The 26,196-nt window shown below is 35.9% G+C and overlaps 4 pseudogenes across 2 annotated transcripts; all 4 read left to right on the top strand.

Moving 5' to 3' along the window:
• Window positions 1–343: 343 nt before the first annotated feature.
• On the top strand, window positions 344–6,600 carry LOC121828564 (fibrous sheath-interacting protein 2-like; annotated as a pseudogene).
• Window positions 6,601–6,926: 326 nt separating this feature from the next.
• On the top strand, window positions 6,927–8,379 carry LOC121828548 (fibrous sheath-interacting protein 2 pseudogene; annotated as a pseudogene).
• On the top strand, window positions 8,346–13,552 carry LOC121828430 (fibrous sheath-interacting protein 2-like; annotated as a pseudogene). The gene is made up of 2 exons (XR_013046834.1): window positions 8,346–8,924; window positions 9,796–13,552. The product of XR_013046834.1 is annotated as a fibrous sheath-interacting protein 2-like (transcript).
• Window positions 13,553–14,132: 580 nt separating this feature from the next.
• LOC102925003 (fibrous sheath-interacting protein 2 pseudogene) lies at window positions 14,133–25,540 on the top strand (annotated as a pseudogene). The gene is made up of 2 exons (XR_013046822.1): window positions 14,133–19,451; window positions 23,185–25,540. The product of XR_013046822.1 is annotated as a fibrous sheath-interacting protein 2 pseudogene (transcript).
• The last annotated feature ends 656 nt before the right edge of the window (window positions 25,541–26,196 follow it).

The raw sequence follows: 26,196 nt of genomic DNA, 5'->3' as shown, positions 1-26,196 counted from the left end.
ACAGACTGTGTGCTTTCTGTTATAGCATGGAGTAGACATGAAGATGATTTATTTTTCATCCCCATATAGAAGCTAGACAAATGTTTCTGAAGACTCCAAAATACATTTACTCTATCTGTTTGGAAAAATAATTTGAAATAATTTAATCAGTTTTCAAAATATATAGCAGTTATGAATACCACACTGGGTTTTTTTCCAAAACTTTTCATGAGATATGACTAAATAACAATTTGATAACTTTAATTTTAAACTTATCTAAGTTATGAATGTTGGAAAATAAATAAACCAGCTTAAAACAGTCTGAAATTCTGAATAGATTCCCTTTTTCATTTTCTTATAAATCATGCTGGTATTATACTTATATAATTACTATATAATTGTTTAATATAAAAAATTGAATGCTATCCCCATATCTCCCAAATGTGGAATAAATATTTATATGACTTAATTTTTATCTGATTATCTTCTTTCTAGGTAACTTCTGAAGAACTAAATAGTATAATTCAAAATATAATGACGTGGGTTGTAGCTACAGTAACCAGTATATTATATCCAGCCATCACAAAATATGAAGAAAGGGTGCAGAGTAATATTCATCCGGTGTCTGATGCCTCAGACCTTTCTTTGGATAGTTCAAGTTTCTGTAGTACATGCAGTGAGGGCTTCACATACAGAAGCTACACACCTAAAGCATTTCAAGCAGGTCTATGTGTATTTGCTGGTGACAGGCCAGTGAAGAAACCACCCACACCTTTGAAACCTCCTTCTGCACACGTGGAAAGAACAATTATTGGCACAACATATCAAGTGAGAGGACAATCTATGTCTTCACAAGTCAATTATAACAAAACCAGCTTGGACTATCCATTTCCTAAGATAGGAAGTAGTAAATCTGATAGTCACCTTTTAACAGCATTAGAAACAAGCACTAAAAAAATCTAAAGATGCTACCACAGAAATAGATAGTTTAGAGATTCTGTTGCTATATGACAAAAAAGCAAAGGCCATGGATCAGATGAAAAATTTAAAGAATGTCTTTGTAAACTTTAAATTTCACTTGAAAGGAGAAACACAACTTATTTTAGAAAGTATTTTTCAAGAAATAATATCTGACTTAAGCCAGGCCATTCCTTCTCTTTCTTCTGTGACTGCCGAAGTTTTTGTTGACCAATGTGATACAGAGAGAGAAGACTTGTTCTCAAATGTTGACATATGCTCAGTAGCTTCAGAGAGTGTGGAAAATATGCTGGAGAAGCTGGAGTCCGCCGTTGAGAAAAAAATGTGTGCAGATGTTCTCACAAGAAGATTTGGCAGTTGATACTAAAACAAGTTTCTCAGGTAGTGCTGAGTATTTCTCATCCTTAGATACAAACCCTTCAGAAGATACACTACCTTGGGGCCAATGTGTGATATTGCAGATGATATGGTCCATGCCATTTTAGAGAAGTTGATGACTCTTGCATCTCATAAGAAAAGTGAACTTCCTCTTGAAGACACAACTAAACATTTCCCCCAACAAATTAAGACAGATCCAATTTTTGATAAATTCTGTCAAAAAACTGACCAAAAGAAATCTAGTTCTGAATCTGATGCTGCTAATCTAATTGTGAAAGAAGAAATGCAGAATTTAATATCAAATATTTTCTCACAGTCCTATCTAGGCTGATTATGTAGAAGAAGCAATAAGCACTATACTAGGCTGTGTGCAAACTGAACTTAATAATGAGAGACTAATTGCATCTGAAGACACAGTAGTACTTCTTCAGCTACTGGATGATGTCTTAACTTCACCAGGGGCCAGCAAAGGCAGATGTTAAAAAACATAGACAACCTCGAATAAGAAATCTTCCTGATGCCGAAGAAAAGTATAGACTCACTAGCACTGGCTCATTTAATGGTCTTAGAACTAGAAGACCATTTCCCCTGTTAATGTCCCAGGCATGGTTCTTTGTTCTGAAGACGATGAGGAGGAAATAGATAACCTTGTGAGAAGTGTGCTTGATTTATCCTTCAGTGATGAACAAATAAAACCACAAGAGCAGATTCCTAACCAATAGCCTACAAGGAGAGACACTTGTTCTGAATCCAAAAGGAGCAATAAACTACCAACAAAACCTACTTCTCAAAGCAAAGTTGAGTCTCGTGACTGCAGATTAAAGTTAGAGTTATCTCTTAGTGGTGAAGACATTATGAAGACAGAACAGTGCTTGACTAATGATGTTTCAATTTTCAGCTGAGATCAAAAGCGTCAAATACAAAAGGCTTCAGAAAACATAGTTCAACACATTCTAACAGAAATGCTCAAGGATATGTCTTCTGTTTCATCTCATCACCCAGGAAGCAAAATTCGTGAAGAAACCTCTGCTTTTGTCAGAAAAATCTCAAGGATTATCAGATCAAGAATGGACAGAAGAGATGCTTTCTGGGTCAGAAATTTGTGCATTTGCACATGAAATAACTGAGTCTGTGATAAATATACTTCACAGGGCCTCAAAGTGCATTTCTAATACCATTAAAAACACTATTTCATCATTTGATCAAACTTGTCTAGATCATTCTGATACTCCCCAAACAACCAAAGAAATATCAAGTAAAATGCCATTCAAAGTATAGTTTGACAGTGAAAAGAAGATGAAATATTTATCTTCACTCAACATAGAGCTTGAAAAGACTTCTCCGTTAAGATCTCGAGAACGTGAACCTAAGCGTGTAAATGGTATTACTGATAAGATCATTAATACAATTTAAAAGTCTGAAGTTATTTGTTTGTCTAAAATTACCGACAGGCAAAAAACTTCACTGGTAGGGAAATCATTACATTCCCAACTTAGTACTTACACAATGAAAATAATCAACATTGTTTTAGATGCTATACAGAATGAACTAGAATTCACCAAGATAACCCCAAATCCTAGGGAGACAGATCATACCAAGTGTCATACAAGCAAAAGGTTGTTTGCTGATTCCAATGAAGCAGTAGACTCCCATGTCACCAGTGTCAATGACATTATGGAAAGTCCATTAGTGACATGTATTTGTGAAATGATATGAAGTACAAATGAAGATCAAATAAATACTTCAACCTCTACAGATAAGGCAGTTTCTACAATCTTATGTGGGTCTGAAAATGCTAATGAACAAGACATTTTGTCAAGCAAACAGGATAAAAATTCTTTTTGACAATATTTGGCTACACCTTGTACTCACCAGGGTGCCATTAATGGAAAGGATTTGAAAGATAGTTCCAAGCTGCAGGTGTTAGATTGAATTAGAGAAACACTGCATGAAATGTTAAGCAAACTCACGGGTTCCCACCCTGATTCTCAGCCAACTTGTAGTCAGCAAAACACAGAGAAGTTATGTAAGGATCCTCCAACACTATCTAATGTTCAACTCATTCCCAAAGCAGTTCTTGAATATGTCCTTGCAAAATTATGTGATATTGACATAGATACCAGCATTGTAGATTCTGGACTGAAAACTGGCGCAGAGTCACTTGCCATTGACAACCTATCATTTGCTTCAACTATGGAGGAAATGGCCAAATGCACCAACAGCATCTCTAATATAACTTCCAAAATGATGATGGGTAATAAAGAGACTACCAAAAATAAAGCAAAAAATGATCTCCCAGTGTTTCCCAAAACAGAGGACTCAAAAGAAATGTGCCCAAATAAACTGAAAACTGTTGCTTCAGACATTCTTAACATGGTTTTTGCTAAATGATTTGCCAGTGGAAATGTAGAAAATATTGGTGTTCTTAATGATGAAAATAAAACAGGGAATAAAATGGATTGGGAATGTGAAAGCAAAAATTCTCCCACAGATTCACATGATAAATGGTTGCAGTCTACTTTATACACTCACGCAAAGAAGGCGTCAAGTGCTATTTTGAAAGCCATTCAAACAGAACTAAATTAACCCATCAGATTGTAAGAAAAATACAAAAACTTACCACAGTAGACACAAATGCTTACAAGCATAGTTGATTTAATTTTAGATGTAGTATCTTCAGATATGTTTATTGAACCTGAATCGGAGCACAGAGACATTGAAAATTATCAATATCGACCAATTTATGAAAATTTTCTTCCTGGAGGAGCTGAATCAGGATCACTTCCAGATGATGACACAGAAAATAAAGACTTCATTGGAGATAGAACATCACCCAGAGAAGAAACTAGAATCTTTTCTACTGACCAGTGGGTTCTGGAAAGAACCTTGAACAAAATTGAAATAAACCTCAAAGAACCACACAAATCTCCAGTTGTTCCCATTATAAGAAATACTTTGAATGAAATTTTTCAAAGTGCTTTAATCAATCAATTAAATGTGTTTCTCTCTCACACTCTCATTTTAGTAGTATGCCTTATAATGTCCCTGTGTCAACATTCAGACGCCTGCTCAATTTATGGATCCTTTGATGGGCCCTTTAGTGTCCAACACGGATGTAACTGTAGTGGTGAATGATGTTGTTAGGACCGCATTTCACAAACTGTATTCAGCTGCCACGACAGAAAAACATGAAAGTGGAAACAGATGTGAAACAATTATCTTTTCAACCAATGTTTCTTTTCATGAGCATACCTACCCAGGAAACAGACCTGTCAGTGTCTTAAATGGAAATCCATGTGACATTGAGTCGAGCTGGAATGTTGACAAACAGACAAAAATAAGTGTCACCGAAGATACTGTGCAGGCAATATTAGAAAATGTAGAAACTTTTGCTGCTTCCAAAGTAGAATCTCTCTTTCATCCCCAAGTCACCTTCAGAGTTCCAGTGACTTTGCCAGTACAGCAGGAAAGGGCAACATTAAGCTAAGCAGTGTCAGGCAAAGACTCATATTCTGACAAGCAATTTCCCCGTTGTTCAGTGGATTATAGCACCCCAGGAAAGACGGACTCGTGGTGCCAACTGTCTTTGTCCGAATTAAATATTCATGCAAAAGAAGTGGCTAGGAAAATTGCACGAGGCATCAAGCATGAGTGAGATAAAGAACAAGAGAGTCTGCCCCTGACAAATAACACTGTGGTTTCCGAGAATATTGCAAGTCAGGTTGTTAGCACAGTGCTCGATATTGTGTCAAGCAAAAGCAAGTGTGACAAAGACAATTATTCAGAACAGCAAGACGGTATGATTGGAACGCTAGTCAATAAGACAGAATATCGAAAAATACTCGAGTTTCAAATTCAAGAGACCATTGAAGGCATCTTATGTGATATTCATGAAAATATTATGTACCAGAATAATCTCTCATTTGCCACACCCACTCTGCAATGTAGTATACCTAGCAAACACTCAGAAGCAAATTTCCAACCAGTTGTTCTGGGTACAAATATTATCCCGAAAGTGTCAGTTCCTGAAACAGATGTCATGTTGGTGTCCAAAGATAGAGTGGACACATGCTTCATAACCTTACTTCTGTGGTCATGCTTCCCATAAAGACCAAAGCTCCTGCTTCCTCAAGATTGGCCTTCTATGATATGTTTCCAAAGTCTCAGCCAACAGCCTCTTTTTATAACACAAAGAACTGAGGAACAACCAGGGCATTTTTCACATTTAAAAAATAAGAATTTATCTGATGCTGCTGTTTATCAGATGCCTGTGAAGAGAAATGAAGAGACCAGGGAACCTGCACCTGACCCATGTGAGGAAAACGCCAACTTCATTACTAAAACTATTTTCAATCGGTTACAGTCTTTTGCCACAGAAAGAATAAATTTATTAATGACTTCCACCTTTCAGTCTAATAAAGAAAATGTATTTATTAGCCGAGAATTTAAAAATGCTAAACAAGATGATAGCATTTTTCATGAATCAGGCCAAGTTGAATCTGATGTGAATGTCCTAAAATTATCAACAACCAAAACAGATCCTAGCCAAGAGCTTGCAAAACCTATTTTTTTGAGTTGCAGAGAAAATCTTGGAACCACAGTCCATTTATCACAAACTAGCCTTAAGGACTATGCTGATTTCATTGCCACTGCTATTTTGAAGCTTATTAAAGATGATTTAGACTTAGAAATACAAAGTATACACACATCTTCAAACAGCATTTTATTTCAAAAAATATCATTGTGAGTGAAATTGTTAATAGTATCTTAAATATTTTGCACAATAAAGGATCTGAAAAGGAATTTTTTTATCCTCCCCAGAGAATCCTAGCTGTTCACAGTTAACCATATGAAGTTTTGCTGGGATACAAAGAGAGGGAAAAAACTACCACATTATCAAAGTTTACAAATGACCCTTTAGAAGAAAACCAAACAACACTGGAAAAGGAAAGCCAGAGAGTTGTTTTGGAAGAAATATTTATGAGAAAAGGAGGATCAAAACCAAGAGAAAAAACTGAAATATCCAGTGCAGTAGAAGAGGTTTTGAAGAAGCTGAGTCAAAACACGACGTTTGAAATCATAGGCCATTTGTTTCCATTTAATGAAATTCCCTACAGTGTGTCTAAGTCTAAAAGTAAAACATCAGCTATAGCACAGAAGAAACTCTTTCAGTCTCATATTAACGACATATCAAATGATATACTTCAAAATATTTTGGGAGGGCCGGGCGGTGGTGGTGGCGGCGGCGGCAGCACACGCCTGTAATCCCAGCACTTGGGAGGCAGAGCCAGGCGGATCTCTGTGAGTTTGAGGCCAGCCTGGGCTACCAAGTGAGTCCCAGGACAGGTACAAAGCTACACAGAGAAACCCTGTCTCGAAAAACCAAAAAAAAAAAAAAAAAAAAAAAAAAATATTTTTTTGGGAGAAATGCACTCTGGTTGTGACATCATTGTACAAAAAAACTAAAAGCAGGAGAGAGATAAAAATGTATGACAACAATGATACCTCACCAGAAAAACCACCATGCTTTAGAGAAAATAAGCCAGCAAGAAAAAGAAGTAATCCCCCTAGACTTGGGGTACCACAAATACATCATAATGCTGACAATTTAAATGCTCTTGTGTTTAAAAAATGCTTTTTGCCTTATTCACCATTGCAAATTGGAGGATATTTAGTTCAAATAGTTTTTGATAAGTTGTCAAATTTTGTTTCCCTTCATCTCGAAGAGAGATGTCCCCCGAAGGTAGTTATGATGACCTGTACCTTCTTAGACTACATAATTCTAAACTTAGCCCTAAGAACAGCCCTAGGCCAGGATGTCACACAAATTTAAAAGCAAGGTCAAAAATTACCTCTCTCTCTAAATTTAAAACAAAACCACATCTAGGCATTAGTGGTATTAAGTCCAAAAGCAAGACTAAGTTAGGTACTGGAGAGAAGATTCCAAGAGAGAACCAATCCAAAACTGCCACTGGGCTGCCACAAACTCCACCAAAAGAGGATGCCAAAACCATACTGAAAACAAAACTACCAGCTTCAGAATTGAGAATTTACGCCAGGAACATAATAATTGATAATTTAGAAATAATTATGAAAGAACTTGAAAGAGTGGCACAAAAGAGAGCCATGTTAAACACAAAAGCTTTACCATCTGGTCAAATCCTGGAAGCAAGTAAAATTGCTAATGTGGTGTTGCAAGAATTGTATGCTACAACCAACCACAATTTGGCTTCTCCAATTAATGTCTCAAATCCTGGTGATCTTCACTTATCAAAGTAGAATCTGGGTGCAGGTTCCCCAATTGAGCAGCAGGCATGTTTTTACTTAGAGAATGTTTCCTCACAGCTAGAACAGATTTTTCCTAAAGAAGGTATATTTAAAAAAAAAAAAAGTTTGACAAATGGCAAGCAGAAACAAGTGATAGAGAAAATGAAAAGTCTACACTTTTAACCGTAGCTGAAAGCATTTTGACTGAAATTTCAATTAAAGCGAAGGATTTGGAGTATTTGCTTTCACTTTTAAATTTGCCACCACTTGAAGATTGTGGAAACAGATTCTATGATAGCTTTAAAGGTGGGTCTACCAGAACTGAGGATACGAAAGCACAACTCAATATGTTTGGACGGGAAATTGTCGAAATGCTATTTGAAAAATGACAGCTGTGCTTCTTGTCTCAGATGCCTATTCAAGACAGTAAGGGAATGCTAACAAGTAGGAAAGAGTATGTTGCTGCTAAAAAGTAACCACGGTGTTCTGAGCAAGCACATCCTCAGTGGTGTGCAGACCTGTGACATGAAGACGAAAGATCAAGTGTCTATGAGCTCTACCAGCCAAATCGTCCAGGAGATCGTAGAAAGAGTCTTAAATATGTTAGAGTCGTTTGTGGACTTGGAGTTTAAGCATATCTCTAAATAGAGTTTTCTGAAATAGTGAAAATGCCTACAATCTCTTTCAAGTGCAACAGAGACAATTACCAGAAAAATGTTGCCAAAGTTACCACCGTTTAGAAAAGTAACATTTCTCTCCCTGAAGGCACTGTGTTACAAAAATTGTTTAAGAAAGCAAATGATTCCACAGAAGAATCACTAAAACAAGTCATGTCATTCATAGAAATGGGGAAAGGTGAAAATCCAAGGAATTTTCATTATGAGACCAAACCAATTGAGCCAAATGAAGACAAACGCTTCCCCACTCAAAATATGTTTAGCTGCAGATAATATTGTTAACACGGCATTGTCAAGCTATGGCTTCCCCATCAGTCACACCCAGACGAAAGCCTGGAGACCATGAAACCATTTTTTATGTCTGCAGTAAATGGAGGAGAAAAGAATGAGAAAATTCTGCTCAGAATGTGGTGTAAACAAATGACCTGTATAAATGAGGGAAAAAAGTGAAGGTCTCGAAGCCTGCCAAGAGGATTTTTCTTTATTTCACAAATGGAAAAATAAAAACTCCAAAATGACAAGTGGAGACTTTGGAGGAAACAGTTGCCTTTGTTGATCATGAACTGGGTCCAAATGAAATGCATTTGTTCACAAGACATGTTACTGCATCTGTGATCACACATTTGAAGACCACCAAAGCTGCAGGTAAGCAAGAGATAAGTTAGTTTTCAAGTTGCAATAATTTTGGGAAAACAGTAAAAGGTATATTTAAAAGATCTCTTGTCCAAGAATCTACATTTTTTTTCTGAAAATAGCTTTAGAAATGTGAATAACTATTAATTATTTTTAAACTTCCATGGTACATAAAAGTGTTATTAAGTTAATTGTTTATGTATTAAGTAAAAAGATGTGGGTTTTCTCCCCTCTAGATCTGTAGATAAGGGGAAAATGGAAAAAAATTAAAGTAGGGAACTTTGTTTGAGCATGCACTGTGAATCAAAAAGTTTCAAATACTTGTGCATGCCTCTGCTGCTGCAGTCTATCATTAACTTTTTGGAATTGATACACTTGTATTTTATTCAAGATGATAGAGTAACACAAATCTTTAAACTTACAAGTAAAATGTAGCATAGCATCATATATATTGATTTAATATAGTTATATATATATAATAAAGACAAGTTCCAGGAAAGGCGCAAAGCTACACACAGAGAAACTCTGCCTCAAAAAACCAAATAATAATAATAATAATTTCACTGGAGCTATGGCAGGATGCTTCACCAAACCTGAAAAATCTCGTCTCTTAGTGTCCATAACTATACAGTCAAGGCAGACATCAACCTATGACTTGTAGATTTGAATATGGAAGAACTGTTTTTTCAACATATTGGCTAAGACTAAGATTTCACAATTGTGAAGCATTTAAGGAAAATCCTCTTTCTTTTTTCATTAAGTTTTACCTTTTACTTTAGTAAGGAGCCTTACAGGCAAAATACATTGCCAATATGTTGAATTTTCCAAGTTTCCTCTAATCCAATCTAAAAATGCTTGTTTCTGTCTTACATTTTTCTTTTAGTTTTGACTGAGGAGCTATCTCATGTTTCTTCACTCCCAAAGAAAAATTGACTCAAAACAGCCTCTAAAAAGCATATATAGTAATTCTTCAATGTGTCGGTTTTGTGAACATTTCTCTGAATCAGTCACCTGCTACTTAATTTCAAACATTTCTTTTGATGGCACCAAAGAGGGTAGCAAAGACAGAGCATGGCAAATCCAAGCTGTAATCTCTAACAAAAATATATCACTTCATTCTCAAGTGTAAAGAGCAGGTCTATTTCCATTGGAGAACTCACGTTAAGTATTTTTGAAGTTATTATTGAAATTCTTTTAATGGTAACATTATAAGTGCTGACAAGACACATCAGGCTCCCATAAAAACTAAGTACAGGTTCTGTCCAAGCTTGACTTCTTCTGACTTTGATGATATCTTTCAAGATCTCTTAAAAGGAGTGATTTTTGTATTGTCTGAAGTACTAGGAATAAATCATTTTGAAAATAATGTAAGAAACAGACCATATTCTACATTTAGAAATAGTGTGCCCATTTTCAACAAAGTCAATACCATGGAAAGTCAGATAGGCCCCAGAGACTGGGAAACATCTCCTCACCTAATTGATCACCTTGCTCAAAGAAATAAATTAAATTACCTGGCACATAGGTTAAATGGTCTGGTTGGTAACCTAAAATCTCACGAATCCGAAGAAATCATCAATGAAGTCTTTAATATTGTTTTAGATTTATTTTTACCAGATGAATTCCCAGATGAGGATATGAGGTCTGATAAATCAGCAAGAATATTTTTCACCTCAAATAATCAACAAAGTAATAGAATACTTGAAAATAAGCTAGAGCTTTCCCCTAAATCAATTATTCTTCTCAATATTGTGTGTGAGAAACTTATTAGAACACTTCTAGAAAAATGCACAGACACTGCATTTCTTGAGGGTAGTTCTCTTTTTCATGAAGTAGAAGACTGTCAACATGTAAAATTACTTCACAGTGTTCAAGGTGAAGATTTTGATTACTGTAAGGCACCAATGGACTGTGAACAATTTCAAGGAGATTACATGTCAGACCTTTTGGAGAATCTGGAAGACATGGATCAAGATTTATTATCATCAGACTGTATACTTGATGTTATGTCCCACAGCTTGGTTAAATCTTTGATGGATAAGCTATCTCTTGGTTTTCAACAAGCTCCTTTTGAAAACAAATGCATGAACTACAGAACAAGAGAAATACAACCTCTCCCCCATCCCCAAAGCAAAAAGTCGAGAATTAATAGAATTGGAACAAACTAATGACCATGTAGGATTCATGAGCTATGACAATAATTTTTGACCAAGTCTTTGAATAATCCCAAAGCAACTAGCTTTAAAATGCAAGCACCATTTGGCAAACAACATACAGTAAAACCTTTCTCTTTGCTATTTCCTGAAAGAGAAGAAATAAGGGGAACGAACACAGTAGCCTTTCCTAAGCCATGTTGAAGAAAATGGCGGTGTTTATTCAGCTACATTTTTGGAGGACATAATCTCAGAATTATTTTTTTAAGCTGTCTACCTCATTGTGGAGGAAAAATATAAACATCAGTGAAACCTGGCTTAATGAGATAAATACATCACTTATCAACAATGTAGTGAATGACTTTAATAATGTTCAAATTTCTGTTCTAAGGTATCCTGAAGAAAAGCTATATTTTCCATCAGCACATAAAGGATGTGTTACTAAGATTGTTGATTCCATTTATTATGATGTTTTACTGCAGTGTGAATTTAAAGTAACCTGTGGTGGTATGATATATGATAATGCTTCAGTAGCTGAACAAATGTCTAATAGCATATTGTTAGAGATTGTAGACTATCAGCTTTCATCTTGCTGCAAGGGAAAGTTCAGATCAAATTCATATCCTACCCTCAATGCTGAAATCATACTGTATAAACTTCAAAACAATCTAAGAAAATTTGTTTCTGAACCCATGTCTTCAAAAGGTTACAGCACCATGTTACCACATTCATTTTTACAATATGTCATCAGAAGACTTTTAGCTCAACTTATGCCCCTGCCTATTAAGCCTTCATCTTTAGAAAAACAATGTTTAATGACTTCAGATTTTGATGAAATGTCCAACTGTATAACAAATAAGGTTATGTCAACCATTTCAAAACATAAAATCTGGTTCACCATCTATGATAATCAATGTCTCCACACATATTAAAAACCTCCAAAAGATGCTAGATCGTGTTTACAGTAATTATACAAATGTCTGGTTCTCTTGATTTAATACAGAAGAATATAACCAACCGAAGTCCAATTATGTTTGATCAAATAGCAAGTTTCATTATCCAAGAGATTATTGAAAACCACCTTTGACCATTTTTTGTGTGGAGAGACTTTACCTCGCCCCAAAACTCCACTGGATGAGGTATCATATATGGTCAAACAAGTTCTTAATGAAGTTGTAGAGTCTCACAAACTCCAGAAGCCATCACATTTACACATTTACCCTGATAAATTTGTAGGGAAAATTGCTATCTGAGCTTTATAAAAGATTTTTAACCCTAAGCCTAATATTAACATTGAGCTGGAAAATATGACCCCAAAAAATAGTACACTCAGTGAATAACCATTTAGACAAACTAAGATTTTGTTGTTATTGTTCTATGTGATAAGCAATCATTCTTTCCATTTAGTGATGCAGATATTGTAGATGAACTTGTCACCTCAGTATACAGAAATATTTTGAAGCAACATAGGCTAGATCCTGACATTGACGAGTCTGAAAATGGTGAAGCTTTTGTGGAAAACATTGCCAAATTAGTCATAGCAGCTATTTCAGACTATCTTCTTCACCCACTGTTTTCTGGTGATTTGTCAGCTGCTTCCTGTTCTAATTCAATGGCTGCTGATATTGTTTAGGATGTTCTTGGTACATTGCTACCATATACAGTTTAGAAGATATGATCAGAGTACTATTATCTACATTTTTTCCTTTTCCTAAAATGGTTTCAAATATAACAGCTCTAAAAGATAAAGGAGTTAATTTTAATGAAATTGCTTTCAATCTGATCAGTGATATTAGGAGAAAATTTTCCCAAGATGAAATTAGATTTTCAAAAGATGAAGATAAAGCCAAGTCTCTTTACTCAGAAGATGATGTTTGCCATCTTGTTGATTCTATTTTCACGAATATTTTAGAAAACCCCAGTTCTCAAGAATCACTGGAACAAAATATCACAAAAAGTAATGATGTTTTCATTGATAAAATGGCAGGTTTAATTATTAAATATATCAGTGAACAGCATCTTCAGCCATTTGTTTAAAAAAGGCAAATATCTGCATCACCATACAAATGTTTTGATGACAAACAGCAGTTAATTTATTGTAGTGCTTATTCTTCAACTTTTTTGGAAGATGTGGTCTCTGGAGTAGTGAGCAAAATATTTCACAGTGTGGTTGCCATTGTAAAAGTGGAATCAACAAGAAATTCAGAAGATGTTTTGTTTGATAAAGCTGAAAATCTCATATATTGGGAACAGAGGAATTTTCAAAAGCCCAGGTTACAACTATAGAGAATGCTGAGAAACAGTTGTGTTTTTCCCCTGGTAGAGAAAGATGTACTCAAAAACATTATTGACACTGTGTACAGCAAAGTTTTAGAAGAATATTAAATGGGAATTATGCCTGATAAAGATTTTCTTTTCTTTTCTTTTCTTTCTTTTTTTTTTTGATAAAGATTTTCTAAATGACACGAAGGCATTGGCTGGCCAGATAACCACAATCATTCTGACTAAAATTTTTGATTTCCAAATTCCACCAGCTCTTGTAGCAAATCTGCCTTTAAGTTTACATTCCAAACTTAGTCAAAATGTTTTGGTAAATAGAGTCCATTATGAAATTAGCAAGCCAAGATTCCAAAGACAAGCGTCAACAATATATACTACTAGTTCTCACATATTCATTTAGAAAAAATAGTCACTCAGTTTATGTATCAGATAAGCCCATCGCATTCCAGTGTAGAATGTTCTGGTACTCCTCAATCAGACTTAAGTAACACAGCCATGAAACTGATAAATGAGGCTGGGCGGTGGTGGCACAAAGCTACACAGAGAAACTCTGTCTTGTAAAACCAAAAAAAGAAAGAAAAAAGAAACTGATAAATGAAATCATGTCAATAATTTCAAAACATGCAATATGACAGGGCTGGAGAGATGGCTCAGAGGTTAAGAACACTGACTGCTCTTCCAAAGGTCCTGAGTTCAATTCCCAGCACCCGCATGGTGGCTCACAACCATCTGTAATGAGATCTGGTGCCCTCTTCTGTATACATAATGAAAATAAATAAATCTTAAAAAAAATGCAATATTAATTGTAAAACAAGGAAATGAAAAACAAAGTATGATTTCAGAAAAAGACATACAGTCAATGGTTGACTCTGTTTATGCTGATCTTTCTCATTCAAATCTATACCAGTCTCTTACAACAGATAAAAAAGGTATAAGTAGCAAAGCTGTTTCAAATATTGCCAGTTTTATAATAAAGAAGATCTTTGATCATCACCTAGATTCATTCTTATCAGGAGATAAAAGTTTTCTTTCAGCTTCATTGCTCAACCTTGCAAGCAGAAGACAACAAACCCTAAGCAAAGAGAATTGTCTTTCATTAGGAACTCAACTATCTTTTTGGAGGAAGTAATTTCTGAGCTTTTATGCAAAATTCTTCAGACATTCATACGGGATTCCTTGGCTGCTGAAACCCCAGAGAGAACAACAGCCAAAATAATGGATATTGTTACAACATTAGTAAAACCAATTGTTTTAGAGCTCACTACATCTGAGATTTTACTTGCAGAAAATTTGGATGAGAGTCTATGGTTTCAGAGACATAAAAAAAAATGGTTCAAAAAAACAGTCAACTCAGTTTATGAAAATATATTAATGAATATAAATCACTGATTCAACTACACAGGACTATACAAAGTGACACTACTTGTTTGGAGGAAAAATATATCATTTTCTACTGGAAGAAATTTATGATTATCAGGTACAAGCATTAGTTTCAGGTGAAGTAATACCTTCTTCCTATTCTTCCCCTCAAGCTCAAAATATCATCAAAAATGTGCTCAATGTCTCCTTGAAGGATACCCATGCCATGTCATCATACATTACAGTGCTCCCCTGTTCTCTGATAGAAAATATGATTTACAAGCTTTTAGTAAATATCTTCCCTTCAGATGATACTACAAATAAACTAAAGGAAAAGAGTTTGGGCCAGATGATGGTGACGAGTTCATGGCTGCAGCTTCAAAACTGACTGATGAAATTATAAAAGAAATTTCTGAACATGAGATCAGATTTGCCACTGCAGAGGAGAATGAAGACAGTGTGCAATTAGGAACTACTGAGAATTTCATTGATTCTGTATGTAATAATGTTTTGAAACACTCTGAATTCCAAGCAGAAATACAGAAAGATTCACACAAAAAGGGAGGTTCGTTTCTCAGTAAATTAGCTGGTTTCATTATTAAAGCAATCATGGATCATCATTTGCAACCATTTTTATATGGTGAAGACTCTCCTTCTAGTAACTTACCTGAGTATGGCCACGCTTCTGTTGTGGCTAAGTCTGGGGAAGAAAAGGCACAGCCTTCTCTGTTTTCAGCTGCATTTTTAGAAGATGTTGCTCACAAATTTTGTTCTTTTGCAACTCTTGCTGAAGATTCTAGGAAAAAGGACATGCCAGAGCCAGAAACTGTAAGCTTAGCTATCAACTTTGCAAACTCTTTCATACGGGAATTTAGGAAAAGTGGAATCAAAGTGTTACCACATGCTGAAGAAATATTTTCTTCCCCACCAACTGGGAAGGAGACAGTTGATGAGATATCTAATTTTGTATATGATCAGTTCATAGGGAAATTTGGATCTGATGGCATTCAGAAAGATGACACTGGTAACATTGTTATAGAAATAGTTTCTTCTTTAGCCCAGAAGGCAATCTCCGCATTCAAGATTCAGCCACTATTTTCAGGAGACTGGTGCTCAACTTTCTTTTTGTTTCTAGACTCAGAAAATATCACCCAAAGAGTTCAGCTCCTACCACAGAAATTTCCATGCAGATTAGTAGATGCTTAAAGCAGAGCCAGCTTACTCTGTCTGAAGACATATCAATGAAAAAAGATGATATCCATCGTCCAATAATTAACTCTATAGCTACCTTCATGAAAAGCAATATCATCAACATGATGTCAGGATCAACTACAGGTGTCACAGATACAAAGACATATGATGAAAATAAACTGAAATCTACCACTCCCCAAATGAGAATGCCTCAAAGGTTACGTCTCCAACTACCAGTGTGAAAAGTAAAGATCCAGCGGTTGTGGTGGCACATGCCGGTAGGATTTGCTGAAGGAGGCAGAGACAGGAGGATCACGAGTTCGAGGCCAGCCTGGGCTACACATTAAAAAAAAAAAAAAAAGTAAAGATCCTCAGGTTCAACATTTGAGTGACAAATTTAAAGTAATGAAACTGGGAAAGAGGACTTAGTTCTCATCAATGAGCAGGGACAGATGATCGAAATATACACCCATTTTGCAGTTGCTACTGTTGATAACAGTTCTGAGAAGGAGGTACTTGAATCAGATTTTGTAACAGACGATGAAAAGAAATTTGACAATGCTGGTCAAAGTTTGGTGAAAATAGATGACAAGCCCAAGAGTGGGAGTAAAAAGAACATAACAACAACAACAACAACAACAACAAAAAAAAAAAAACCCTTTAAAAATAGCCCAACAGCCAGTCAAGGAAGAGAGGACACAGTCTCTTAAAGCTGAAACAGATATAGATGAAGAACTATACACAGAAACTGAATGTGTTGAACATATTTATGACAATGTTTTAACAATATCTTCTCAAGAGCCATTTGATTTTTTCCAGACCAATATACAGCAAAAGCCTTCTACGCGATAAAGCTTTGTTTATACTTTAAGATTCTGCACAGCCCGGTACAACAAAGGGTTCATCCCCATCAGTTAACAGAGACATCACTGCTAAAGAGAAAGCAAATGAAGAAGCTGAAGTGAAAAGAAGAGAGTGAGAGAAAAAGAGAGAGATGAAAAGTCAGCCTAGTAAGCCAGACCATCCACAGTCCTCATCAGAAAGCAAACCTAGAATTATTCCTGCTCCGTTTCTAGAAGATGTGATCATTGAAATGGTGAACAAACTAATATCTACATCCTCACCAGAAACAGAAACGTGCGATAGAACTCCAGGGGCAAGTGGTGACCAAAATCAAGGTGAACTTTATGACGCAGCTATGAAACTCATCAACTCAATGTTGAAAGGTTTTCAGATGCAGAAATTAAGGTGTTTAGGACAGATAAGGGAAATGAGATTTCCTCACAAGCAATCAAAGACTCATCAGCTTATACGGTACCTCCTGGGCTTAAAGAAGCAACTACAGAAGAACCGTCATCCAGCATGAATATTAAAAATATGGATAAATTGCCACATGTGCGTAAAACAGTTGAACAATCCCCTTCTGACAAGATGCCCTCCATAAATAGATAGCTATCAATTGAAAAATCAGTTGTCAATAAAATCGTTCACTCTTGTGTTTGCAATGTTCTAAAGGAATGTACATCTCAAGAGTCTGTTTGCAAGAACATCAACAATAGTAGGGAAAATCTAGCGAAAAGGCTAACTAGCACAGTGATAAATGAAAATTTTCAGCATCAGCTTAACTTGATATTTTCTGATGAGATACCAGCTTCAGGATGTGTGCCTCTGGAATCAAAAGCTGCTGAGAAAAAGGTCCAAAAAGGCAGTGCAAACAGCCATTAAAGAATGCCAACCCTCATCTCCATATACCGTAAAGTTGCCTTTCAAATTTTTAGAGGATGTGATTTCTGCTCTTTTAGCAAAAGTTTTTTCAAAACTATCCAATGTCAAAATAAAATATCTCAATAAAATTTGTTGACACAACTTGACTTTCTTCAAATGAAGTTAGTATGGTTGCAGCAGAGATTGCCAAAAATGAAGATTTGAATATACAGTATGTAGAATCTTTGCATCCAAATGATGATGAAATTATTCAGCTGCTGGTTCAGACAATTTATAATAATCTTTTGCCACAGTTTGGATCACAGGAAACCATACAAAATTGTGTAGTTAGTGGATGCAAATAAATTCCTTTCACAAACCATAGGTGATTTAGTCCTTTGAGAAGTGGCTGACAATCAGTTACAGAACTATTTTGGTGGTGAGTTGACTCCATATCAGTGTGCAGAAGTTGACAATGTTGTTGAAAATATCCTCACCAATGTTGTCTTAACTACTCCATCACGGCCACCACGTCCTCGTAAACTATCTTATAATGTAATAGAAGCAATTGCTGTAAAATTCTTATCAAAGCTTTTATCTGTGTTTCCAAAAGTGCATACAGAAAGAACTAAATCTCAAGAAACTGAAATGCAAAAAATAACCTCAAAAATATTAAAGTCAATCCAAGAATGTTTTTCGACAAGTAAGATCAAAGTTGTACAAGCTGCCAAGGAATCGGAACCTGTGCCTGAAGCTGACAAAGCAGCTATTGACAAAGTAGTTAATTCCGTTTATGGCAATCTTTTCAAACACTCTGGCTCTCCCACGTCTGTATTCGAAGATCTAATGGGGAAGAGTAATGTCCTTTTTAACATAATAGGTTTGTCAATGGTGAAGGAGATTTCCAATTCTGAATTTCAACCTCAAGCAGAGGAAGAACTTGCAAGTTCAGAATTAGTTCTAGAAGCTGTCAAGATTATGGAAAAGGTGGTGAAAACATTGATGAGCTAAAGTCCCAGGGAAAAAAATCTTCATCGATAAAAGATTTAATGTTAGTCTCTGGAGTTTTAGAGGAAGCATTGGCCTTATTCTTGGCTAAACTAGTTTAAAAAAAAAAAAAAGCCTGGTGTTGCAAGCAAAGACATAGACGGTTTAACAAAGCCCGAGTTAAATAAAATTGCATCTCAGTTGACAAAATCTGTAACAGCTGAAATTTCCAGAAGTAATATAAACCTTGTAGATTCTAATCCTGAAGAACAACCTTTAGCTCCAGAAAACACTGAAATGATTTCTCAGGTTATTGAGTCTGTTTACGATAACATAATAAAACAATCTGGAACCCATAATGAGCCCTATGATATGAAAGGTACAAAGAAGGCCTTCCCTAAGAAAGTGGCCAGCTTAATTGTCGATGGCGTTTCAAATGTTCCATCATGTAGAGTTAGCGCGAGTTCTTATGCTACTGCTTTTGGAGATCTAGACAAATCGAATCATTGAAAAGGTGCAAAAGCATGCTGCACAAATGAGCTCTGACTCCGATAAAGAGTCAGATGATGCATTAGAAGATGAACTTCCGGTTAGAATAATTCCACACGTCAGGAATAAACCACTGAGAATAGATCCAGATATCATCTCAGAACTCTTAGCAGTTGTTTCTATGAAGACTCAGCCTCTGGACACACTTAAGATGGACTGCATAAAGAGAACTGGATGTAGCAAAGCAGAGCTCAGAAGAGCTTCCATAAGTGGAAAAGGTCACTCTTCCCCAGACGTGTCTGAACTAGGAACGAGACAGAAAGAAAGGTGCATCTCATTGGATAGGACAGGACAACTGGATGTCAAACCCTTAGAGGTAAGCATCGCGACCATGGAGAAAAATGGGCAAGCAGTGACCAGTTCTGTGATTTCCTTCCTTTCCTAGCTACATGCAAACATATGCTTGTTATTTTCCCAGCTGAACAGGGAATTGGTTGCAATGGTTCATCTCCACTGTCAGGATTTCAAGGACTTGCCATATCATTTCCATATTCCACATTAAAGGCCTAAGGCTAATTTTTACAAGATAATCCACTAAAACTATTTTTCTTTGAAGCAGGGAAATGTAAGTATGGATCCTTATTGACATCAGAATGATGTGAGTTGGCCTACAAAAAGTGAACTCTCTTTTCTTAAAAAAGAAAAGAAAAATATCAAAACAAAGAAACAAAAAGGAAACTATAAGACAAAACATAAAAATAAACAATAACAAAAGACATGCAAAAATACATAAAGTTCAGTTTTTGTAGGCCAATTACTCCTGCGTATGAGGCCTGCCCTGGAGTATGATGTGAGTTCATATGTATAACAGACCTGCTGTGTTGTGTCTAGAAGATGCATTGCCTTGCAACCATCCACCACCTGTGGCTCTTAACAGTCTTCCCATCTCCTCTTCCTCAGAGAGACCTGGGCCTTAAGGGTAGAGATTTGCTAAAGACATCCCTTTTTGGGCTGAGTGCTACAAAGTCTATTAGATTCTGCACATTTTCTGGCTGTGGATCTCTGTGTTAATTACCAAGAAGATCATTCTCTGATGAGGGATGAATGAGGCGCTGATTTATGGCTATAGCAAGACATCATGAGAAATCATTTTATTGTTATATTCCTTTATCAGAATAGTAGTAACTGAATTTCCCATAGGCTAATGATCTCTCTAGTCCCAGGTCATTAACCATGTGAGCAATGTCAGATATGGGTTCTATCTCATTTGATTGGGTTTACATCCAATCAAAATTTGGTTAATCACTGCCATAACCTTTGTGCCACTACTCCAACTGTATCTCTTGTAGTTAGGTCACTGTCGCAGTTTTCAGGGTTTGTAGCTGGATGATATTGATAACTACGTTCCTCCTCCGGAAGCATGCAAACTGCCTTCCTACACCATGAAAGCTAGTCACTAGGGGTGAAGCTTCTAGTGAGGTACCAGCTCTATTTCTCCATGTTAGAAGATGTAAGTATGTGATGTCTAGAGCAATAGCATTTCCTGTCAAGTTGAGAGGGTAACCCATAGACTTATCAATAGCCTGTGGTATTTGAGGGGTTCTATTGTACCCCTTTGGTCAGCAGTTCAATACAATGTAACCCATTCCTGGCACATGGGGTTCTATTCAAATCCCTCATATTGAATGTGTGCATTTTTGTAGGATTTCTGTTTTTATGGATGTATTCTGTGCCATGGCACTGACCCAAGTATAAAACTATATTCTCTGGAAAATAAATACTTCAATTTTTTCTAGTATGACTCTAAAAATTACTGAATTAAGTCTTAAGGCTGATAATACAATAAGTTAATTAGTTATTGATTGATTGTTGAGTTAGAGACTAGGTCACTGCTTAGCCCTGGACAACCTGGAATTTACTACAAAGGCTGGTAATGTTTAGTTGTTTCTTCCAAAGTATAACATTCTCTTTTAGACAAAGACTTACTAAGACTCAAGAATAAAATACAACTTAAAAATCTCAGGAAGTTCCTAAGGCATATAAGATTCACAAGATTCTCCTCGAGGTTACTTCATCAGTAATGACTACTAGAAAGTGGAAAGCTTAGCCAGGCAGTGGTGGCATGTATCTGTAATCCCAGCACTCGGGAGGCAGAGGCAGGTGGATCCCTGTGAATTCGAGGCCAGCCTGGTCTACAGAGCTAGTCCAGGACAGGCTCCAAAGCTACAGAGAAACCCTGTCTCTAAAAAACAAACAAACAAAAAAAGTGGAAAGCTGACTGGAAATTATACAGAGAGCTCAAGGGATACACTTTAAGTGAGCCATCATTCATACTTGGTTAAGATTTTTACTGATAGAGCTACCTTTGAGTCATCTACCCTTCTAAAAGTAATCTCTCACTCATGTTCCTGCAAGTAACTTCAATAAACTCACTGGTTTCAGTAAGACTTGTAAGCTAGAGTTGGATAAAATTGTCCTTTTTTTATTATTGTTGTTATTGTTTGTTTTTCAGTCTGTCCTTGAGTTCTGTCTGAGATGAACAGACATTTGTTCATGTATCTCCCAAAAAAAGTTGTCCCAGGCTCTCTCTAGCTCCCTCTGACTCTCATGCCTCTGCCTCTTGGTGTGGGAATTGCAGGCGCTTATGTTTTCAAACTGAAATACTAAAATTATTGTGCACTCATAACTCCTCTGATCTTGTTTATCCTGTTTTAAAGAACATATAATGGTCCTTGCCATCATAAAATTTCCTCTTTTCTGAGTTTCCATTGCTACATCAGCATATACTTTGTGTAGTATTCATTTATATGTAAGCAATTCCCTGAGTGTAAAATTACTATAAACATCCTATAAAATAATATCATTAAAATAAATTTTGATTATCTATAGAACTATCCATAACGAATTCTTTTCCTGGTTACCAACTTTATTTAGGTCACAGTGAATTTTTAAACACAAATACCATTTTCTTTTTGATGGAAGAAAAGTCTACTTGATAATAATAATAGTAGTGGTAATAACAACAAAAATAACAATAAACAACCAGCAGTCATGTGGAATTCAAAGCACATAAATCTTACATGCCAGTCTGATTATGACTGTCTTTTGTCAACAAAAGGACAGAAAAAAATCTTTAGGTTAGGTCAGGTACTTTAGGCCCTTGGCTTTGCCTCATGGCTTTAACAGTATGCTTAGAAATGCCATACTTTTCACCCAATAAGACATATTTAAATCACCTGCAGTAACAAATCCCCAAACTATATTGCATATATTTGGATTTTCTAATCTTACTAATTTTTTGCATATAATAGTGCTTTGAATTTTTCAAGAGTTGCTTTTTAATAGTTTATTTCCACAGAAGATATCTTTTGAAGACATTGTCACTTGAAAATGTAGTTTAGAAAGTTGCAAATAAAGGTTGAGTTGAAGATCAATTATAAATTTATTTAATTTCTGTGATATAGCAAAGGCTGCTGAAATGGAGTGATTTGGTTACTGAATGATAATTACTCTTTCTTGGATTCTTCTATATTAAAAATGGTAATTGGGATTTGAGTAGAATATGAAAAAGAAATGAAGATTTACTTATTTTTGCAAAAGACAAAGAATGTGATTATGGAGTAAAAACAAAATAAGCTGAAGATCACAATTCCAATGTGGCATTGCTTTTATACGTAGAGTTTGATAGAAAAAGAGCCTTTTCTTTAAAAACGAATGTCTAGATATCTATAGGATCACTTAATAAGGACAGAAAGCTAATTATGTGGTTCTACACAATTTTTAAGAGAAATTGCAAAAGCAGAAGACAATAAGTTTATTTTATAAGAAAATATAAAGCTTAAACTATTCTGTTAGTCTGGATATTTGGAATAAATTATGACAGATAAACATATCTCAATGTAAAAATAATGCTAGATACAAACAAGTATTGCATATGATTTTTATCTATTTCTTTCTTTTAAAATAGTGAAAATATATGAGTAAGTGAAATTTGAAGATATTAGCTAGAGTGAGGTTAGAAATCATAAAAAAATAGCTATGACACAAAGTAATATCAGAAAAGATATTGACATATTTATTTTTAATATTTATTGTATGTTCAATTCCAGGCTGTTGTCAGGAATTCATTTCAAAATATAAGAAGACCTAATATCACGAGAGTAGAGCTTTTGAAAGATATTCCTAACAAAAAAGATCTGATTGTTTGGTTAGTAGCTCATGATATTAGTCAAAAAGATTTGGAAAGTAACTTCAGAGAGGACGTGGTTTCTGATGAAGAGGAAATTGTTTTAGGAGAGGTTGCTGGACGTCAGTGCTTAGGAGAAATATCTGGAGGTCATGGTGAAGAAGTTGTGAAACCTTTAGAAACCAAAGTTGTTTTTCCAACGACGACAACGAGCACAAGCAGCCTGAGAAGGTTCTTAGCACTAAGCAAATGTTGTCAGCTAACTTCCGGTGAAAATATTGAAAGTACTGAAGCATTGGAAATCAGACTATGAAACTTTACAAGACACATGTTAAAAGAGCTGTTGCTGAGATTGACATGCCCTCTTCCAAAAGCTTAGCAGACGGACTGTCTTCTAAGGACAAGTTACAATATAAGGTAGGTAACAAACATAATTCCCAGAAGCCTGGAAGAGTAGCCAACCTCAGACATTCTGTTCTGGGATGTACTTTGATTATCCAGCAAAGCATACTAGAGTCATCATCTGCATAAGCCTATAGATATATTGCATAGGTTAAATAATTAACCAGGCATGAAACTCAATTCAGTATTTAATACAAAAACAAAAACAAAAAACCTAGAACCACTAGCTTAAGAGAAAGTGAAAAATAGACACTGTTTAAGGAAATTCAATCTTACTTGTTAAACAAGAGAGTCCATGTTGTATTTGGGCTATAAATATTTGTTGGACATCCATAGAGAACTTCATGTCGATAAGATGGATCCAGAGGCCTGGCTGAGTTATATGGAAGTTAGAAATGATCTGTAGAAAGTGAGATTGTTGCATAACTCGTGTTAAGACCTAGGTCCAATCCACAGCACTGAAAACAACAAAAAAATCATCTGCTCTGTGTTATTTTTAACTAAACCTCAAATGTTCAATTGTACCAATAAAGACTCAGGGGCCAGAGGAAAGTCTACTGATTCAGAGAGGCAGCAAAAGCACCTGGCTGACCTCCTCCTCCTCTGACATCCCAGGAAAAGACCTTTGTCCTCCACCATCTCCAACAAAAACCTCAAACTCAGTCTCCCTCCCTTCTACTTCCTGTGCATCTCTCCATCCATCTTCCTGACTCCCTCTTACTCTCTATGGTTTAATCCTGTCTTCACATCTTATCAACTGGTTGTTTGCTCTGCCTCTTGGCTTATGGTTGACTTTATTTATCATGTTTACAATATTCAAGCAGAAAGCTCTTGGATTAAAGATGTGTGTTAGGCCTGAACCACACAACTAGAAACAGGTTTTTCCAATAAATAATGCAATCTCAGGGTTCAGAGTGTTATCAATTATCCTGCAAGATTTCCCCTTTTTTGTCTAAATAAACAGGAAAGGTTTTTAACTCTAACACATAAGAACTATTTGCAATAATGAAGCTATATCTGTCCAGCTTCCCACACTGTCCATCTAGGTTGTATTTGGCAATCTTTCATTAAGCACTTTTCAGTCCAAAGTTCTGTAAAATGTTTGTGTCAGTATGATATGAACTCAGAAATTTGAATGTCCTGAGCAGTTTATAGTCAGAAGCTGATCTTTGGGTCACTATTCTGGAACTCTGAGCTGGGATTTCAGGCCAGTCAGCTGGAAGTAGGTGATACCACTGGCCAAATTTACTCTTTTTCTTGGGACATTTGATGATACATCCTTTTTCTTTAGATGTTTCACTTTTCCAGTGGTCTCTGGATTCCTTAGTTGGACGCTTTTATTCTCCTGGAAAGATAAAATCAAAACCCTGCCCCAACCCAAATGCTGGGAGCACCTTGTTTTTGCAGGTTCTCTCTTTCCTAGGGCAAAATGATTTTGGCAACAGAACAAGTATTATCTTTCAATTAAAATAATTATTTTGAAATTTTGAAACTGAATATACCTCAGTATGTGAGAATAAATATGCATACATTCCCCCTTTTCTTTATATGTAAATTCAATGTTTAAATGTATTTATTTTTAGATCACAAAGAACATTCACTTTGAATTTCAGCCTGCATCACTGTAACTCTTATGTGCCTGCCTCTCCCTCCCAAGTACTGGGATTAAAGTTGTGAATCACCGCCTGGATTCCTTATAATAGTTATTGTCATAGGGTTGTCCTGTTTTAATTTGGTTCTCCATTTCCCCCTATTACTTAGGGGTAAATTTTTAAGTTTTTCAAACGTGTAATCTATCATTCTTGCTGATTTATTCTAAATTGTTCCCTGGCAAATTTTAATATTCTAGTCTTAATTAAACATGATGCCAACTTGTCCACCATTTCATTATTTTTAGATGTTTTGGCTGTCTTGCCTGTATGAGCGACATAAAATTTGATGTCTTTGCCAAGTTTTTCCATGTTATACCATTTCCATTTGTGCCTCCTATGACTGGATATCTTTGTCATTTATCTGAGTGTTAGTGGTTTTCTATTTTGATAACCATATAGCTGTACCATTGCACATACACCATGAATTGGAGAAGATGGAGACTCTCCTTTTGCTTTCCTAGTCATTTGTCTTATAGCCAATAGGGCTGCACTGATTTTGTGGTTCCTTCCTCAGTGTTGGCCATTCTATACCTGGTCTATAGGCTGCCACTTTCCAATAGTTCTGGGTCCATCAGTGGTTGAAAACTATCAGTAAACCATGTGTTAGCCAAATGTGACCCTTCTCTTGGTCCCCACAGTTCAATAGGTGCCTCTTTTGGGGGAGGAGTGATAGGTTTAAGGACAGGGATTATGGGCAACTGAGCTACTTCCTCAGTGTGGGAAGGCACCGACCCCTTGGCTACCATACCCTGGTCATAAAGGAATGCAGATAGGTACCAGTTTCACTGTAATACATTTCCTTACGTAGCTAAGCCTGTGAAGGTCTCTGGCTTTAAATGGGCCCAATCCATCCTTGTAACGGCACCATTATGACCATAGGG

The sequence above is a fragment of the Peromyscus maniculatus genome, chromosome 1 (genome assembly GCF_049852395.1).
Source record: "Peromyscus maniculatus bairdii isolate BWxNUB_F1_BW_parent chromosome 1, HU_Pman_BW_mat_3.1, whole genome shotgun sequence".
Classification (NCBI taxonomy): domain Eukaryota; kingdom Metazoa; phylum Chordata; class Mammalia; order Rodentia; family Cricetidae; genus Peromyscus; species Peromyscus maniculatus.
This window is presented reverse-complemented; position numbering and strand designations above follow the sequence as displayed.